The sequence below is a fragment of the Microtus pennsylvanicus genome, chromosome 6 (assembly GCF_037038515.1).
Source record: "Microtus pennsylvanicus isolate mMicPen1 chromosome 6, mMicPen1.hap1, whole genome shotgun sequence".
NCBI lineage: Eukaryota > Metazoa > Chordata > Mammalia > Rodentia > Cricetidae > Microtus > Microtus pennsylvanicus.
Window position 1 is genome coordinate 92,916,508 of NC_134584.1, and position 21,085 is coordinate 92,937,592.

The window sequence follows — 21,085 nt, forward strand, 5'->3', positions numbered from 1 at the left end:
CGTGCGCGCCCAACATGTATTATTCATGTGCTTGTTCACTGGTGAAAACCTGGCCGATTCCTTCTTGTGGTTGTCATGACTAAGGCTGTGATAAACATGGGAGCGGAGATGTCTCTTTGGCACCCACTTTCCACTTGGTTGGAATCGCCCGACCATTTGGTAAGTCTATGCCTAGTCTCTACACTGTTTTCCGTAGTGAATGTGCTAATTTACATCTCCACCAGCAGCGGAAAAGGTCCCCTTTCGCTGTGTTCCTGCTGGCGACTCTTCTAAACACTTTGTGTGTATACTTCATCCTTACTTCAGTCATCTAGATTAAAGACTATCCAAATTAGATACTGTCGTTAGCTCCATTCCATTCCTGAGAAAACCAGTTGAAGGAGTTAAGGAAATTCACATGGAGCCGGTGTGGTAGCGCATGTCTTTAATCTCAGCACTTGGGAGGCAGAGACTGGCAGATCTCTGTAAGTTCAGGGTCAGCCTGCTCTACAAAGTGAGTTCTGGGACAGCTAAGGTTATTGCACAGAGAAACCCTGTCTGGAAAAAAAACCCAAAGAAACCAAAAGTTTGCTTGGAGTTAGAGCCTGTGAGGGACAGCCTGGGGGTGAGCTCAGGTGGTCTAACTTTAGAAGTGAAGGTTAACACCGTCATAGCCACGCCCCCTCCTCTGCCACCACCGCCCTAAGGGCCTCGCGTAAGGTGGGCCACTGGATTCTTATTAATCTACGCCAGCTGGGGCTTTAAACATTTTCCGAGATAGGGTCTTCAAGGCAGGCCTGGAATTTGGAATCCTCCTGACTCAGATCCTGGAGCAGCTGCGATTCCAGGGCCATCAGGCCTCCTTTCAAACCTAGGGCCTCTGAAATGCTCGCCTGTGTTCCACTCCTGAGCCCCTCACCAGCCTTAATCCCAGCGCTGCATGGCTCTTCACGGGAACTGACAAAACAAAAGAACGGGGAAAATGATACTTGAATAACCGAAGTAAAATGTGATTTTAAAAAAGGGTCTTTGGGGCTGGAGAGATGGCTCAGCGGTTAAGAGCATTTATCTGCTCTTCCAAAGGTCCTGAGTTCAATTCCCAGCAACCACATGGTGGTTGTTCTGTTCTTCATCATTGGCACTTTACCCCAAGCACAGGGCCTCCTTCTTCCTTATTTTCTCTTAAACTTACAGTGTTGGTTTTGTTATTGATTTGTTCTTCTTCCAGCTGTCCAACAACTCATCCTGGGCTGGGTGATAGATTGAAGGCTCGCTGCTTAGTCAAGTCAAAAGGGAAGCAAGACCGGGGAGTGTCTCTGTGGTAGAACACCTGCCTATCACAGGCAAGGCCCTGGTTTCAGTCCCCAGCATACTGGTCACCTTTAGAAAGGAGAGGGAGCCTTGTTTACCTCTGTGGGAGAAACCCCTCCTGGTCCACGTCACACAAGGCTAAAGGTTGGTAATCAGAAACTTTGCAAGCCAGGGGTGGAGGATCTCTAGTGCAGTCAGAGATAATCAGACCAGCAGAGACTGGAGAAGAAGTCAGACCAGGAACATTAAATCACAATGGGAGAGAGAACTGCAAAACAGCCTGACCCCCTTCTGTGAACCGGGCAGCACATTCCTTCCCCAGCGGGGAAGCCGGATGATGGGGCGCTCTAGTTAGAAGATTGGTATTCATGGAATCAAACCTAGGTGAGCAAGATAAACGATTTCAAGCCAGAAGAGCCCCAGATGACCTCTAAGAGGAGCCCAAGATTGCAGTTCCCCCGGTGTAATTCCCCATCCCTGTGCCTGTGGCAGATATGATTGGTCAATTTAAGACCGATTTCCTTCTTGTTACTCTTGAGTACCAGCCTGAAAAGCCTTAACAAAAGAGCTTTCTAAAGGGGCTAGTGAGGTGGGTGGCTCCGTGAGACACAGCTCTGCAGTGCAAGGACAGAGATCAGAGTTCGGATACCCACACCCACATAAAAAGCCAGACATTCTTGTGTGTGTGTGTGTGTGTGTGTGTGTGTGTGTGTGTGTGTGTGTGGTGTACGGAAATGCGCAGATCTCTGCAGCTTGCTTCATGCTCCACGTTCATTGAGGAAACTGTCTCAGTAAATAAGGCAGGAAGAGGCTCTGAAGTGGCTCAGCAGGTAAAGGCACCCAGCCCGGCCAAGCCTGATGACCTAAATTCAGGCCCTGGAACCCATGTAATGCATGGAAGGAGAGAACTGACTCCGTAAGCTGCCCTCTAACCTCCACATGGTACCATGGCATGTGCCCCCTGATGATGATGATAATGATAATAACAATAATAATAATAATAAATTTTAAGATTAATAAGGTGGAGAACAATGGAGGAAGAGGTCAACCACAGCGGACCTCTGGTCTCCACAGGCACATGCATAGACAGGCATTCCTGTACATATATGCATTTGCATTCAACACACAGGGAAAAAGAATAAAGGGGGTGACGGTAAGGAGAAAGAGAGACTTCCTGGAAGCTCTGGCCAGACCTCAGAGTTGCCTGTGTTGCTTAACGAAGTTTCCAGAGCTGCCATTAGCCTGGACAGCATGAGACAAGCCAGGCTCTGGGAGAGCAGTCCCCTGGCGCTGCCTCCGAGCATCTACCATGTTATTTCTGTCTGCCTGTGATTTCCACCGCTTTCATTAACGCAGCCCGCCTGCTTGCTTTCCCTTCTCTCATTGTTAAGCCTTGATTTGGTTTCCAGGCCTTGCTTGGCCAGCTTTGTCCCGAGACACATCCTGTCCCGTCCTTAAGGACTTTGGCAGATCAGTAACCATGGATGTTGTGTGTGTGGCTTCCACTGGAAAATTACACATTTTAACCAAATGTATAACCCCAAGCGGCAACTTCGTAGAGTCAGGAAGTACTCTGCTGGCTGAGGATGGAGCTCAACTCTTACTTATGGTGCCTGCCTCGCATGCACAGAGCCCTGGGTTCCATCCCCAGGACTGCATAAAACTGTGTCTGTAACTCTAGCTCTTGGGAGGCGGTGGTGGGAAGATCACAAGTTCAGGGTCATCCTTGGCTATAGTGAGTTCAGACCAGATTTGCCACGTAAGTCTCCAAAAAATGAAGCAGCAACAGTTTAATGTGCTGTGTGCTTTGTTCTACTGTAGAAATGGCAGCGTTGCAGGGGGTTTGGGAGGGTTTTTTGTTTTGTTTTATTTTCAATTTATTTGTTTGTGAGCAAGTAAGCCTGTGTGTACGTGTGTGCAGGCATGTGCAGGCCACATGTGTGGGCGGCGGTCAGAGGCCAACTCTGCAGGGTTGGTTCTTCTCATCCACGTTGCTGAAACAGGATCTCTCTGGTTTCTGTTGCGATGATAGGCGCTCTAGGCTGTTTCTGGTCTCCATCTCCCTGCAGGACTAGGGTTCCAGATGTGAGCCACCTTTTGGTTCTGGTTCTGGGGCTCAGTCTCAGATCTTTAGGCTTGCACGGCCAGCGCTTTCCCTGAGTCATCTCACCAGTCCATGGACGTTTTAAACTGTTGATGGCTGCTCTTGTTCAGCTGTGACCTAGGAGTGGTGTACGGGAACCACTGGAGAGCACTGAGACCAGCAGGAGAAATGGTACTTAGATACTCAACTGACACATCATAGACACATCATAGAATCTCTTTTGTTTTTCCAGTGCTAAGGATGGAACCCCCCAGGCCTAACACTTTCTTAGTTTGCTGCTTTTGAATATTGCTTTTGCCATGCCAATTCTTAGCCGTGTGTGGTGGTCTTCTCTTATATTCCCAGCCCTTGGGGAGCTGAGGCCTGAGGATCATGAGTTTCAGGCCAGTCTGTTCAGGTATAGGGCAAGACCTTGTATCAAAAGAAAAAGACACCAGACAGACAGACATAACAGAGAATTCAAATTCTTATTGTTTTGAAGCAAGAAGCCCTCAGCCAACCTTAGAGGGTGCTCAGGGTCGGAGAGTAGCACCCTGGAAGAGCCCTTGTCTAGCATGCTTGAAGCCCTGGCTTCCATCACTAGAGCGGAATAATAAGTACATGCTGGCACAGCTTCTTCTTCTTACTCACATAGAGAACCTTTGGCCCAAAAGGAAAAGAAAAGGCACATGGAGCTCTGGGGCTTCCGAGCCTCCGTGAACCCTCTGAGAAGAAAGGCGGCCCAGTCTAAGAAGGGAAGTTTCCTTTTCATCCTGAGAAGGCTGCCAGTCCGGTGGAAGAGGCACGCACTGTTCCTGACCTCTGGGAGCCTGATTAGGGCGAGCACACAGTCTCCTAGCTGTGACTGTGGCCCTCTGCCAGTCGGCAGGCAAGGTGGGCACGGCTTCAGTCCAGCTCCACCGGACCTGTGTGGGGACAGCTTCTGGATTTGCCTTTCTTCTGTTTGTCTCAAGGATTGATTTTCATTTTTAATTATGTGTAGGTGTGTCTGTGTCTGCCTGTGGGTGTGTGCAAAAGAGTCAGATCCACCGAAGCTGGAGTCACAGTAGTTGTGAGCTTGCTGCTGTGGGTGCGTGCTCAGAGTCACACTCTGGTCCCCTGGGAGAGCAGCAAGTGCTCTTAGCCACTGAATCATCCCAAATTTACTTGTTGTTATTAGAGCACACACATCCATATATACACACGCGCACACACACACACACACACACACTACTTTATTACCCTTTTTGTGGAGACAGGGTCTTGTCACTCTGACTGTCCTGGAATTTCACTGTGTGGACCAGGCTATCCTCAGATTCACACAGCTCTGCCTGTCCCTGCTTTCTGAGTGCTGGGATTAATGACATGTGCCACCATGCCTGGCTTTGTTATCTTTTCAAAGATTGATTAATTGATTGTGTGTGCCTATTTGAGTTTATGTGCAATACATTTGTGCAAGAGCCTACAGAGGCCAGAAGGCATCTGATCCCTTTGAACCAGTTATAACCTACCATGTGGGTGCTGGGAAACAAATCTGGGTCCTCTGCAAGAGCAGGAAGAGCTCTTTTTTGTGGGGAGGGGAGGGGGTTCAAGACTGGGTTTCTCTGTGTAGCCTCGGCTGCCCTGGAACTCACTCTGTGGATCAGGTTGGCCTCAAACTCACAGAGATCTACCTGCCTCCCAAGTGCTGGGATTGAAAGTGTGTGCCACCACCACCCGGCCACAATAAGAGCTGGAAGATACCTTTGTGGACTTGGTTCTCTCCTTCCTTCCACCATGTGGGTCCCAGAGATGCAGCTCATTTTACTAGACTTGGCAGGAAACTCCTTTACTCACTGGCCCAGAATTTATGTGTTTTTAAAAATAGTTTAAATGTACAGAATTGATGCATTAGCCCAGAGTTATCATATAACCTCCGAGTTCCCGTATGTCAACGTCTTACATTACTATGTTATAACAATGACATCCTGTATGATATATTTGTTATAAACCAGCATTCATATTTTTGTGGTGGTGGCGATGGTGCTAGGCTTCAATCAGCATCCTAGCTAGTCCCAAGCCCAAACACTGACTTGTTTGTTGTGGTTCTGGAGACTGAACACAGGTCTCTGGCATGCAAGGAAAGTACTCTACCATGGCTGCCCTTTGAAAGATTTCTTAAGATGTATTGATGTTGAAGCCCCTGTAAGGGCTGGTTCATTCCCCAGATCCACTCTCGCTGCCTGGCTGTGCTCCTGAGCAAGTTACTTAACCCCTTGAGGCTTGGTTTTCTCAGCTAAAGAGCAGAACCAACACCGCCTCCTGCCCCTGAAGCCTCTGGAGTACCGTGCGCGTAACACGGTCCATGTCAGCATCTCTTGTTGCCAGTGTTAGTCTGGCCTGCAGATTCCTTCCAGATTTCCTTCTAAGGTGACAAGACTCTCGTGACAGTGAGTCACCACCTCTCTGGTCACCTCCTCTTCCTTCCCTTCCTGCCTTCTCATACCTCTCAGTGGTATGGTTAACAGGTGTCACACAGTGCCACCACACCGCTGCTGGCGCTGAGCATGCTTTTCAGGTACTTAGTTTTCATTTGAAGACATAGCTGTTCAAGTCCTTTGCTCCTGTTTTACGGCATGTGTGTGGTGTGTTAGGTGCATGCATGTGTGTGTACGTGCGTGTGTATGTGGCATGTGGTTGCTTGCATATGCGTATGTATGTGTGTGGTGTATGCATATGAGGCTAGAGGTGGACTTCAATATTTTGTCCAATCCTCCTCAATTTTTTTCTTTTTTTTTTTGATTTATTGATTTTATGTGTATGCAGGTATCTATGTGTACCAGATTTCCCAGAGTTAAGAGTTGCATGTGGTTAGAGTCACCATGGATGCTGGGAATTCAACCTGGGTTCTCTGCAAGAGCAACAAGCAGCGTTTTTTTAATTGTTGAGCAATCTTTACAGCCTTCCAGGTTATTTTTTGAGACAATGTCTCTCACTGGCCCTGGAGTTCACCAATTGGCTAGATTAGCTGGCCCATGAGCCCCAGGGATCTTTCTGTTTCCCCTCACCCCCAGCCCTCTGGAGCTGGCTATGTATGCTTGGGTTAATGCCAGCCCAGCTGTTTTTGTTTTTGGTTTTTTGGTTTTTTTTTTTTTTTTTTTAAAGACAGGGTTTCCCTATGTAACAGACCTAGCTGTCCTGGAACTAGCTCTTGTAGACCAGGCTGGCCTTGAACTCATAGAAATTCACCTGCCTCTGCCTCCTAAATGCTAGGATTAAAGGCGTGCACCACCATGGCCCTGCTACCAGCCCAGCTTTTTACACAGGTCTTAGGGATTCAAACTCAGGTGGAGTCCCCCTGTGTACAGAGCAAGAACTTAACCCAAAGGAGCTATCTCCTCAGCTTCATTTGCCCATATTTAATGAAGCTGGGTGTTTTGCGATCGATTTGTAATTCTGTCCTAATTCTGGGTTATCAGTTCCTTGTCAGTTAGTTGAACCCACATCTTAGAGCTGCCTTTTCAATTCTTCCTGTTATTTGAAATATACAAGTTTGTTATTTGTCGTGTTTGATTATTTTTATTTATTTTGAGATTGTCTTATTCTGTAGCCATTGATGGCCAGCCTGGGACTCACTATGTAGCCCAGGCTAGCTTCAGACTTTCAGCTGTCTTCCTTCCTCGGCTTTCCAGGCGCTAAGATTACAACTGTGCACCCACAGCTAACACAGAAGCTTTTATTTTTTATTTTTATGTATTTATGTGTTTCTTTATTTATTTACTAGGCAGGGTTTCTCTGTGTAGCCCTGGTGCTTCGGAAACTTACTCTGGCCTTGAGTTCAGACTGGCCTTGAAATCACAGATCTGCCTGCCTCTGCAGTCTGAGTGCTGGGATTAAATGTTTGTGCCACCACACCTGGCTTAAATTGTCTTTGGTGGTGGTGGTGAAATGTTAGTGCATCTCTCTCTTCTTCTCCTGCTTGTACTTTCGGTGGTGTGTCTAAAAACCCATCATCAATGTTATGTCATAAAGCCTCTCCTCATTCTCCTCTGAACGGCTTAGTTTCCACTCTAAGATTCAGGCCTTCAGCATGTCTGAGCTCCTTTCTGTGTGTGATTGGCAGTCAGGGTCCAGAGTCAGTCTTTGGTGTGTGGATGTCTAGTTTCCCAGGTCACTTGTTAAGAGACTTTCCTTTAAATAAATAAATAAATAAATAAATATCTGTCAAGCAGCAAAAACATAAAAAAAAAAAAAAAAGAGAGAGAGACTTTCCTTTCCTGGGAGCTCTGGTGTTCAACTAAACTTGCAAGGGTTGGTTTCTAGGTTGCTCTCCTTCTCTACTGGTCAACAATACTACCACATTCTCCTGAGTACTGTGACTCTACAATACTACCACAGTCTCCTGAGTACTGTGACTACAATACTACCACATTCTCCTGAGTACTGTGACCACAATACTACCACATTCTCCTGAGTACTGTGACTCTACAATACTACCACAGTCTCCTGAGTACTGTGACTACAATACTACCACATTCTCCTGAGTACTGTGACCACAATACTACCACATTCTCCTGAGTACTGTGACTCTACAATACTACCACATTCTCCTGAGTACTGTGACAATACAATACTACCACACTCTCCTGAGTACTGTGACTCTACAATACTACCACAGTCTCCTGAGTACTGTGACTACAATACTACCACATTCTGCTGAGTACTGTGACTCTACAATACTACCACATTCTGCTGAGTACTGTGACTCTACAATACTACCACATTCTCCTGAGTACTGTGACTACAATACTACCACATTCTGCTGAGTACTGTGACTACAATACTACCACATTCTCCTGAGTACTGTGACTCTACAATACTACCACATTCTCCTGAGTACTGTGACTCTACAATACTATCACACTCTCCTGAGTACTGTGACTACAATACTACCACACTCTCCTGAGTACTGTGACTACAATACTACCACATTCTCCTGAGTACTGTGACTCTACAATACTACCACATTCTCCTGAGTACTGTGACTCTACAATACTATCACACTCTCCTGAGTACTGTGACTACAATACTACCACATTCTCCTGAGTACTGTGACTCTACAATACTACCACACTCTCCTGAGTACTGTGACTCTACAATACTATCACACTCTCCTGAGTACTGTGACTACAATACTACCACACTCTCCTGAGTACTGTGACTCTACAATACTACCACATTCTCCTGAGTACTGTGACTCTACAATACTACCACATTCTCCTGAGTACTGTGACTACAATACTACCACACTCTCCTGAGTACTGTGACTCTACAATACTACCACATTCTCCTGAGTACTGTGACTCTACAATACTACCACATTCTCCTGAGTACTGTGACTACAATACTACCACATTCTGCTGAGTACTGTGACTACAATACTACCACATTCTCCTGAGTACTGTGACTCTACAATACTACCACATTCTCCGGAGTACTGTGACTCTACAATACTACCACATTCTCCTGAGTACTGTGACTCTACAATACTACCACAGTCTCCTGAGTACTGTGACTCTACAATACTACCACATTCTCCTGAGTACTGTGACTACAATACTACCACATTCTCCGGAGTACTGTGACTCTACAATACTACCACACTCTCCTGAGTACTGTGACTACAATACTACCACAGTCTCCTGAGTACTGTGACTACAATACTACCACATTCTCCTGAGTACTGTGACTCTACAATACTACCACATTCTCCGGAGTACTGTGACTCTACAATACTACCACATTCTCCTGAGTACTGTGACTACAATACTACCACTCTCTCCTGAGTACTGTGACTACAATACTACCACATTCTCCTGAGTACTGTGACTCTACAATACTACCACATTCTCCGGAGTACTGTGACTACAATACTACCACACTCTCCTGAGTACTGTGACTCTACAATACTACCACATTCTCCTGAGTACTGCGACTACAATACTACCACATTCTCCTGAGTACTGTGACTCTACAATACTACCACATTCTCCGGAGTACTGTGACTCTACAATACTACCACATTCTCCTGAGTACTGTGACTACAATACTACCACTCTCTCCTGAGTACTGTGACTACAATACTACCACAATCTCCTGAGTACTGTGACTACAATACTACCACATTCTCCTGAGTACTGTGACTCTACAATACTACCACTCTCTCCTGAGTACTGTGACTACAATACTACCACATTCTCCTGAGTACTGTGACTACAATACTACCACATTCTCCTGAGTACTGTGACCACAATACCTCCACACTCTCCTGAGTACTGTGACTACAATACTACCACAGTCTCCTGAGTACTGTGACTCTACAATACTACCACATTCTCCTGAGTACTGTGACTACAATACTACCACAGTCTCCTGAGTACTGTGACTACAATACTACCACACTCTCCTGAGTACTGTGACTACAATACTACCACACTCTCCTGAGTACTGTGACCACAATACCTCCACACTCTCCTGAGTACTGTGACTACAATACTACCACAGTCTCCTGAGTACTGTGACTCTACAATACTACCACAGTCTCCTGAGTACTGTGACTACAATACTACCACATTCTCCTGAGTACTGTGACTACAATACTACCACATTCTCCTGAGTACTGTGACCACAATACCTCCACACTCTCCTGAGTACTGTGACTACAATACTACCACAGTCTCCTGAGTACTGTGACTCTACAATACTACCACATTCTCCTGAGTACTGTGACTACAATACTACCACAGTCTCCTGAGTACTGTGATTACAATACTACCACAGTCTCCTGAGTACTGTGACTACAATACTACCACAGTCTCCAGAGTACTGTGACTACAATACTACCACAGTCTCCTGAGTACTGTGACTCTACAATACTACCACATTCTCCTGAGTACTGTGACTACAATACTACCACACTCTCCTGAGTACTGTGACTACAATACTACCACAGTCTCCTGAGTACTGTGACTCTACAATACTACCACAGTCTCCTGAGTACTGTGACTACAATACTACCACATTCTCCTGAGTACTGTGACCACAATACCTCCACACTTTCCTGAGTACTGTGACTACAATACTACCACATTCTCCTGAGTACTGTGACTACAATACTACCACACTCTCCTGAGTACTGTGACTACAATACTACCACTCTCTCCTGAGTACTGTGACTACAATACTACCACATTCTCCTGAGTACTGTGACTACAATACTACCACACTCTCCTGAGTACTGTGACTACAATACTACCACATTCTCCTGAGTACTGTGACTATAATACTACCACACTCTCCTGCGTACTGTGACTACAATACTACCACATTCTCCTGAGTACTGTGACCACAATACCTCCACACTCTCCTGAGTACTGTGACTCTACAATACTACCACACTCTCCTGAGTACTGTGACTCTACAATACTACCACATTCTCCTGAGTACTGTGACTCTACAATACTACCACATTCTCCTGAGTACTGTGACTACAATACTACCACACTCTCCTGAGTACTGTGACTCTACAATACTACCACATTCTCCTGAGTACTGTGACTCTACAATACTACCACATTCTCCTGAGTACTGTGACTCTACAATACTACCACATTCTCCTGAGTACTGTGACTACAATACTACCACATTCTCCTGAGTACTGTGACTCTACAATACTACCACACTCTCCTGAGTACTGTGACTACAATACTACCACATTCTCCCGAGTACTGTGACTCTACAATACTACCACATTCTCCTGAGTACTGTGACTCTACAATATTACCACATTCTCCTGAGTACTGTGACTACAATACTACCACATTCTCCTGAGTACTGTGACTACAATACTACCACACTCTCCTGAGTACTGTGACTGCAATACTACCACACTCTCCTGAGTACTGTGACTACAATACTACCACATTCTCCTGAGTACTGTGACTGCAATACTACCACATTCTCCTGAGTACTGTGACTCTATAATACTACCACATTCTCCTGAGTACTGTGACTCTACAATACTACCACACTCTCCTGAGTACTGTGACTCTACAATACTACCACATTCTCCGGAGTACTGTGACTACAATACTACCACATTCTGCTGAGTACTGTGACTCTACAATACTACCACATTCTCCTGAGTACTGTGACTACAATACTACCACATTCTCCGGAGTACTGTGACTCTACAATACTACCACATTCTCCGGCGTACTGTGACTACAATACTACCACATTCTCCTGAGTACTGTGACTCTACAATACTACCACATTCTCCTGAGTACTGTGACTCTACAATACTACCACATTCTCCGGAGTACTGTGACTCTACAATACTACCACATTCTCCGGCGTACTGTGACTACAATACTACCTCATTCTCCTGAGTACTGTGACTCTACAATACTACCACATTCTCCTGAGTACTGTGACTCTACAATACTACCACATTCTCCTGAGTACTGTGACTACAATACTACCACATTCTCCGGAGTACTGTGACTGGATCATTAGAACTGCATCAAAGCAGAACATTATGCTTGGTTTTTTTGTTTGTTTGGCGTTTTTGTTTTTTCCAGACAGGATTTCTCTGTGTAGCTTTTGGCTTTTGGAGCCTGTCCTGGAACTCATCCTGTAGACCAGATTGGCTTCAAACTCAAAGATTCACCTGCCTCTGCCTCTGGAGTGCTGGGATTAAAGGTGTGTGCCACCACCGCCCAGCTATGCTTCTTTTTTTTTTTTTTTAATATTTTATTTATTATGTATACAATATTCTTTCTGCATGTATGCCTGAAGGCCAGAAGAGGGCACCAGACCTCATTACAAATGGTTGTGAGCCACCATGTGGTTGCTGGGAATTGAACTCAGGACCTTTGGAAGAATAGGCAATGCTCTTAACCGCTGAGCCATCTCTCCAGCCCCCAGCTATGCTTCTTATCTTTATGAGACTCAGTATTAAGTCTTCAATGTCTGGAACATAGGGGTCTTTCCATTTCTTCCTAATTTGGGGTGGGGTGGTACATATGTGTGATATACCCACATTAGAGTTTACAGGTGTGTGTGTCTATATGCACACAGAGACTGAGAGAAGAGAGGATGCCAGGTAACCTTGAAGAAACGGGTCCCTTCCTTTTGTGGGCCAGCAAATGCAGATGGAGCTCTATGAAGTACACTTAAAGAGTACTGATGGTGTGGGGTGCTGCCTTCCCACTCTGAAAGTGCCACGAGCCACCACTGTACCAAATGCGTCTCTTTGCACTCAACCATGTGGTAGCCAAGTCCTGCTTCTGGTACTTCCTGTCACCACTGAAGAAGATGAAGAAGTCGTCAGGGGAGACGGTGTACTGCGGGCAGGAGTTTGAGAAGTGGCACACACAGTGTGTACCGTGAGTACCCGGACCTGACCATGACTGGCACCATCACACAATGCTACCAAGACGTGGGTGCCCAGCACCGTGCCCATGCACACTTCATCCAGATCATGAAGGTGGAAGAGACTGAAGAGGACACGTGCTGCCTGCTTGGCTATCAAGCCGTTCCACGACACCAAGATCAAGTTCCTGTTGCCTGACAGCTGTTGCAACTCCAACACAAGTCTTGCTTCCCTACCAAGAGACTCAACAGTTTCTTCTAGACCCAGAGACACCCCCAGAGAGTGGAAGAAGAAGAAAAGGAGGAGGAGGAGGAAGGAGAGAAGGAAAGAAGGAAGGAAGAAAAGAAGGAAGGAAGGAAAAATTGGGTTAAATGGCTCTAATATATGATGTCCAGCTACTTAGGAGATTAGGACCTTTTGAAGCCTGAGTTCAGGATTAGCCTGCCTACATAGTAAATCAATTCTCTTTTTTTCAATTTATTTATTTGTTTATTATGTATACAATATTCTTTCTGCATGTATGCCTGAAGGCCAGAAGAGGGCACCAAACCTTATGACAGATGGTTGTGAGCCACCATGTGGTTGCTGGGAATTGAACTCAGGACCTTTGGAAGAGAAGGCAATGCTCTTAACCGCTGAGCCATCTCTCCAGCCCCAGTAAATCAATTCTCACTCATATTTATTCTCCCTCCTTCCCTCTGTCTGTCTGCCTGTCTGTCTGTCTGTCTGTCTCTCTCCTTTCTCCCTCAGTGCTGGGTATGGAACCCTGGGCCTTAGGAATGCTAGGCAAGTGTTCATCCCCCTACTCACACCCCCGACCCCCCAGCTACTCTCTTCTTCTCTTTTTAAAAACATGTATTCATTTTGGGGTGGGGGTGGGGAGGTGGTATTGTGTAGGAGTGAATGGAGACCAGAGGACAATCTGCAGGAGACTGTTCCCTTCTTCCATCACGTGGGTCTGGGGATTGAACTCAAGTCCTCAGGCGCTTTGAGCCGTCTCAATTTCTATCTAAAGAGAGAGAGAGAGAGAGAGAGAGAGAGAGAGAGAGAGAGAGAGAGAGAGAAATCCAAGCTTGAGTCCCTTTACATTTTACAGTCATCCCAGCCACCACCCCCGTAGCTCAGATTACGAGACAGCGGGGAGTTTTCACTTTCTGGGATAGGAATGGATAGCAAATATTGCCTCAGGTAGACCAGCAAAGGGATTGCCGAGGCTAAGACATCTTCCCAGCACAGGCTATCGGGAGCAGTCAGAGCTGTAAGTCCTAGAGAAGCCCCTAGAACCCAGCACGGTAGAGCCCTCCCACCCGCCACAGGAATAGCAGAGAGCAGAAGGAGCAAACCTGGTGCCCTCTGCCACACACAGCTCTGTCTGAAGACTGCTGGGGACTGAGCCGCCAGACCCCGTCCCCGGGAGGCATCCTCTGTCACTCTCCAGTCTGGGGCTTTGTGACAGCAGACACACTTTCAGTTCTTTTCCGAGCCCTGGGTTTATTTTGCTTCTTGTTTTCCAGGCCTGTGGGATACTTATATAGCACCAAGGCACACAGCCTGTTCTGTGTTGCCACTCCTAATGCCTGCAGAATTCATGAGCTCCGGAGTCTGAGACAGCTTCTGTCTCCTTTCCTACCTCCTCCTTCCAGGTAAGCCTGCTGTCTTATCCGCAGCTGGAAGCCCCCTCTGCCACAGGGCCAGCTCCCAGGCTGCTTGCTCCACCCCAGCTGCAGCTACTGCAAGTCCCAACCAACTCCCATTCCCATTTCCATGACAACCCAAACACATTTCCCATCCCTGCCTTTCTACTTCAGAAAGGAAAGCTACGACATGTCTCCTGTTCACGCTCCTGCTTGCTCTCTCTTTTTTTAATCTGTCTTTTTCTTTGGCTGGCCTAGCGCCCACCATGCAGACCAGGCTGGCCTCAGATTGTAGCATTCCTCCTACCTGGTTTCTAGAGTGCCAAGGTTGTTACAGTCATGAGTCACTGTGGCTGGCTTTTTACTTCTTGTACTGTAATTTTGAGACATCTTTACATAGCTCTGGCTGTCCTTGAACACACTCTGTAGACCAGGCTGGCCTCAAAGGCAGAGATCCACCTGTCTCTGCCTCCTTAGGGCTGGGATTAAAGGCGTGCGCCACCACCACCTGCTACATCAACCTTGCTTTTGTTTCTCTTTTTGTTTTGAGTCAAGGCCTTATTTTGTAAGCCAATCTGGACCCAAGGTTTAGAACTTTCTGGAGGACTTGGCCTGCTCTCTCTGATAAGTCAGCCCTGTGGACAGTCTACAAAGAGGAGAGTTAGGGAACAAGGGAGTAAGTGAAGCAGGGCGCTGGCAGGTGGCTGGCCCAGAGAAAGGCAAGGCCCTGTTCACTGCCCACTTATCCGGTGTATCCCTTTCATTTGGCTCTTGCTGACTTTTGTCCTTTATAACAAGTTGGCAAACACAAGTACAGTGTTTCCCTGTGTTCCAGAAGTGTGTTTTGCCAAACAGCCAACTTGAAGGATATTTTTCTATTTTTTTGTTTGGTTTCGTTTGGTTTTTGGTTGTTTTGTTTTTCCCAGACAGGTGTTAACTGACCCTAATAATCATGGCCAAATTAAGTAAAGCAAGTGTTTTTTATTGTGTACATGGCTGTCTCCCCTTAAGGTGGGGTTCAAGAGGTCATCAATGGATTGCTCGGGGGTAAGGGGGAGGGTCTCCAAATGGGGGATTTGGCAGGCGAATAGGCAGTCTTACAGAAGCAGAACATAACAAGGTGGCCATGGCAGGGTAGTCATAACAATAGGCGGTTATAATCAACTTTTGAAACAAAGGTTGGGTTTGTAAGATGGTCATAACAGCTTTCTGAAACAAAGACATGCTTGCTGTTTCCTGGAACAGGCAGTAGAGAACCATTTGTAGTTAAGGTTACAGGTAGGGCATAGCCCAATCATAAACAGCAATGAACCTAGTTTGTCTTCACTATAAAAATGGCTTTCAAGCCTTAGATAAAGGAAGGCCAGTTCATCACAGGGTTTCTCTGTGTAGCTCAGGCTGTCCTGGAACTTGCTTTGTAGACTAGGCTGGCTTTGAACTCAGAGATCAGCCTGACTCTGCTTCTTGACTGCTGGGATTAAATGCATACAGTAGCACACCTGACATTATTTATCTCTTTAGAGACAGGATTGCTGCATGGACCAGGCTGGTCTCAAGTGTGCCTATCTCTGCTTCGCAAGTGATAGGACTTCAGGGCTGTACCCTCATACAAGCCCTGCTCCATGTTAGAGGTGCTGTATAAACTCAGCTTACCCATTCGTTTCTAGATGGGCACTTGGAGTACATCTATTTCTCTTTGTTTTTTTTCTTAAAAAAAAATACTTTTTAGATGTATTATATATGTGTATTATAGCGTTTTGCCTGCCTGATTGCATGTGAACCGGTGCCCAAGAAGAGGGCTTTAGATTCCCTGGGATTGGAGTTACAGATGGTTGCAAACCATCAGGTGGGTACTGGGACTTGAACTAGGGTCCTCGGCAGGAGCAACAAGTGTTCTTTACTGCTAAGCCAATTCTCCAGTCCTCTCTTTGTCTTCTTGAGACAGTATCTGTAGATTTGGCCTGGGACACCGTTCTCTGAGGACCGCCAGTCCAGGGCCCATAAGAAGTTTCTGAAGTATATAGGTAGTCTTTGGGACTGAGCCTTTCACCTGTGGGCTCTTATACCAACTCGAGGTAGTCCGCACTAGAATTGAATTGCACTGTAGGGATAGTTAGTGTTGGAGAATTGGTTGGCATGGGGAAATGCACATACATTCACACATTTGCTATTAGGGTTCTGTGGGAGGCACATTTTGGCAAGAAAGCATTTTCAAAAATTAACTATCTCATTATTTCTGACTCCACCTAATGCCCTTAACAATGCGGATAAGAAAGAGACTTGTAAAATATTGGAACTGGTTATTGGTATAGTGTGTGTGTGTGTGTGTGTGTGTGTGTGTGTGTGTGTGTGTGTGTGTGTGACGGGAAAATAGAGTTTGTGTACATTTCCAAGGGAGAGACAGTGTTTGTCTAAACTTGGGTCTTTGTCTCTACAGCATGCCACCCCACCAACCCCCGCTGTCCAAGTGAGTGGGGGGCTTTTTGAGTCACTTATGATGTGCTTTTGAACACAACATGGGCGAGGAGCCCCCACTGGCTGTTCAGCTCTCCTCAGGAAAAATACAAGCTGGGTTTGACTGAATGACAAAAAGCAATCTGTGGATTCAGGAAGCGTAGTAAATACCGTGACTCTCTACAAATGCGCACTGCCCAAACAGCTTTTTCCAGTCTGGAAAAAAGAGATTTGTCTGTGCAAAACCAGCCAAGGCTCTGCCCCTCCTCCCTTGCTCCTGCTCCACCCCCACCTCCTGGCAAGGCCTCCCACCCTGCCCCAGACATTCAGTCATGGCTTTCATCCTGTGTGACTTGTGGTTGCCCAGGAAGTAACATTGCCCAGGCTCTGGGGACAAGCACCAGCCACGCCCGGGCAGCTTTCCGGGATATCTGTCAGGGTGGGGTTTGCCAGGCATCTCTGATCTTGGCCAGGGCTGGATCCCAGCAAGGTTGTGTAGGCAGTAAAAGTTGGTTGAGTGTCCTTTCTCCAGTTTGTCGCCCTCCCCATCTGTCCCCCTCCCCCTTCTTCCTTTGGCTTTTAAACTTTTATCTCCATTCTACTCGCGTCTGCAAGGGTACTTAGCAGGGGTACTAGCCAAAGGTGAGATTGCAAAGGCATTCACAGGGGGTGAAGGTGGCCTGAGAAAAGCTCCTAGTGGCCTTGAATGGCGTCCAGGTGGGAGCAAACCTGAGAATCTCTTCAGCGGAGAGCTGTGCAAGGTCTCTTTCCGCACCTCATCTTGACAGAACATTTGCATAACAATTACTCTGCTCTTCGGCTGGTTTGCTGTGGGGGTGGTAGAGCAAGAAGGCACAACCCCACCCCAACCCCCCTTAGGCCCTGGAAATGACAAAGCCTACCTGCCATTCTGGGTGCTGGGAAGGACTCTGGGATCCGAATCAGAATTTCAATTGGTTGAAGGCTGACTCCCCTGAATAGGAAATGTTTGTTTTCCTCCCTGGTGGAACCACAGCATCTAGTTCCAGCCTGCCCAGACAGGTAGTTGTGTCAGTGAGTGCAGAAAGAATGAAAGGACTGATAACCCTGGATACTTCTTTGGATTTCAGTTTCCTCTAATTTATACATTTAACTGGGCGGTGGTGGTGCACACCTTTAATCCCAGCACTTACTTGGGAGCTAAGGCAGGCGGGTCTATGAGTTCAAGGCCAGCCAGGTCTACAGAGCCAGTGCCAGGACAGGTTCCAGAGAAACCCTGTCTTGGGGGTAAAATATGTATATGCGCCATGGTAATGTATGCCTGTAATCCTAGCCCACTGGGTAATTGAAGCAAGGGGATTAGACATTCAAGGTCATCTTCTGCTACTTTTCCGGTTGCCAGTTTGGGCCTACTGAGACCTCATCTCAATAATAATATGAGGTAGGGGTGCATTTATAATTCTAAGGAAGTGAAGGCTGGAGGGTCAGGCCAGCCTCATTGGTGTTCCCTAATAGGATGTGGTGGCAAGAAAGAGTGAAAGTCCTCTGTCCTTTGTAAAAGAGAATTTAATGGTCAGTTGTCTCAAGACTCCTTGCTTTTGATCTTCTGTTTGGTTGTTGCTAGGTTTCCTGAGTACTCTTCTGTCCTTGACCTTACTAAGTAGCCGAGAATGACCTTGAGCTCCTGCCTCTACTTCCCAAAGGCTAGGAGGAAAGGTTTTTCACAACACGCCCCTGGTGTGTGTGTGTGTGTGTGTGTGTGTGTGTGTGTGTGTGTGTGTGTGTGTGTGTGTTCCCGCGCACGCACCAGTGTGTACGTATCTGTGTGTCTTTCTTTGGGGCAGATCTCACAATCCTTCCCTTGCCTCCTCTGTGCTAGCATGTCAGTTATGATTAAGGTTGCATGCCACTGTCTGATTCAGGAGACTTTTTAAAAATGCTTTTAGCTAAGTTTTTTGAATCTGAGAATGTTCTCAGGCTGGCTGATAGCCACTCCCATGCTGGCTCGCTTGACCCCAGAACTCCCCCAAATCCTCCCGAGGCAGAGCTTGGGTCTTTGTCGACGCTGTCTCCTTTCCGGATCAGCTCCTGTTCCTTTTTACCTGTCCTATCCCAGTTCATCTTTCTGATGTCAGCTGAGATGGATGCAACCCCAGCTCCTCCCTTCTGCCTTTTAGACCCAGCTTCCCTTGGGTCCTCTCTGCTTCCTCTTTCAGAGTGCTTGCTCTGCTGCGTGGCTGCGCCCATAGCTTGTCAGCCTTCTTTTTAATCTGGGGGCCCCTGAGGACAAGCTTCTTCCTTCGCCCTTTCCACCATACCAGGGACTGCTCTTCGGCCCTGCTTATGTTAGGCCAGCACGCTACCTCTAAAGCTACGTCTGCAGCCCTCTTTTTTACTTTTCGTACTTTGAGATAGGATCTCGCTAAGTTGCCCAGGCTGGCCACAAACTTGTGATCCTCTAGCTTTAGCCTCTCGGGTAGCTGGAATTATAGTTGTCAACCATCAGGCCTAGTTTTTTTTGTTTTGTTTTGTTTTGTTTTTTAATTTTGGCAGTGCTAGGGATCAAACTCAGTTCTCGTGCATGCCAGGCGAATGTACCATTGAGCTCCACCATTGCTTCAAGTTCCACTGTAGATCATAGTGCTGAATAATAAAAGTGCTCCTCAAACACATAGCCATCGACTACAGCAGTGAGTCGGGAATTGGGCGGTGGGTGGCCAGAGTCATGAAGGGGACATTTACTGAAATATGAGAAACACCACTTCTACCCAAGTGGCCTGCAGACAAACCAGGACTGTAATACCTACGCGTAAAACCAGGCACTTGTGCAACACACTCTCCCGTGCTGTGAAATTTCACCCCGTGTCATCTCCTCCCACCCGTCTTTCTCGTCCTTTACCATACAGAGAACGGCAAAGCTAAGACTGTCTACCTGGCAGCCAAAAGGCAAAAAGTAACGCCAATAAGGAAGGAACTCACCTTTGCCTCCTGGCATATGGTTTTGCCTCATTCTCTTAGAACTCTTTTCTTTTTTTGGCGGGGGTGGGGAGAAGGGACGACAAGGGGGACAGGGTCTCAACGATGTAACCCTGGGTGGCTTGGCTTGAAGCTCATTATGTAAACCAGACTAGGCTGGCCTAGAACTCCGAGATCTGCCTCTACCTGTTTCTCTGCCTCTCAGGTCCAGGGATCAAGCATGTGCCACCACCACAACTACCTGGCCACTCCCTGCCCCCCCCCTGTAAATTAGGGTCTCCCTATGTAAGCCAGGCTGTCAGTCACCACTTGGGATCGACCTGCCCTCCTCCCATTGCTCATACCACCATAGTGGACCCTTCACCCTCGTCCCTGCGCTCGTTAATACTCTTTCTCTCTCCCTCTTCTGCACTTTCCATCCTAGCCCCATTCCAATTTAAAAGCAAAACAAACAAACAAAAACTTCTATGTGGGCACGGTGGCTTATACACCTTTAATAACAACGCTCAGGAAGGGAGGCAGAGGCAGGATGATCTCTGAGGCCAGCTTGTCTACATAGTGTGTTCCAGGCCCACCAGAGTTACATGGTGAGACCCTGTCTCAGAAGTATCAACAACAACAAAAACCCTTACTTTATGATGTATTAGTTTATAAAGATACCTAAACTTTAAAAAAAAAACCCTGAGTGTTGGGCCCGCATATATGAGGTCCTGAGTTTGATCTTAAACACTGTTAAAGGAGGAGAAGAGTAAGAAGGAGATGCAGCAGCAGCTAACAGTTTAATCTGTGATTCTCCAAACTCTTTGCTTTGGTTTTCTTCTTTATTCTCTCAGATATGGGAAACTGTTTTTGTTTGTTATTTCTCTTTTTCTTTCTTTTCTTTTTTTTCAAGACAGGGTTTTTCTGTAGCTTTTGGAGCCTGTCCTGGTATTCTCTCTGTAGACCAGGTGGCCTCGAACTTACAGAGATCGCCTGTCTCTGCCCCCCCCCCCGTGCTGGGATTCAAGGTGTGTGCCACCACCGCCCTGCCATTCTGTTTCTTTTTAAAAAATAGCCCATGTCCTTCTGTGGTACAGACCTGTAATTCTGGTACTCTGTGAAGCCTAGGCTAGAAGATCTCAAGTTTAAAACCAGCCTGGGTTGCATAGCAAGAACCTGTCTCAAAAGAGCAAAACCAAAACAGGAAAGCATCTCTTTAAATATGCAGTTACTGGTCACTTCTTAGAGTGTGCAAGGAAAGAAGATATCACTTAG

The 21,085-nt window shown here is 46.7% G+C and overlaps 1 protein-coding gene across 4 annotated transcripts in view; it reads left to right on the forward strand.

Moving 5' to 3' along the window:
• The window catches only part of Chd9 (chromodomain helicase DNA binding protein 9), a 220,642-nt gene that overhangs the window by 9,417 nt on the left and 190,140 nt on the right, over nt 1–21,085 (forward strand). For all 4 annotated transcript variants that reach the window (XM_075976847.1, XM_075976854.1, XM_075976851.1 and 1 more), the window contains exon 2: nt 14,303–14,431. The gene's annotated coding sequence lies outside the window, so the exon portion shown is untranslated. The remainder of the gene's footprint in view (nt 1–14,302; nt 14,432–21,085) is intronic.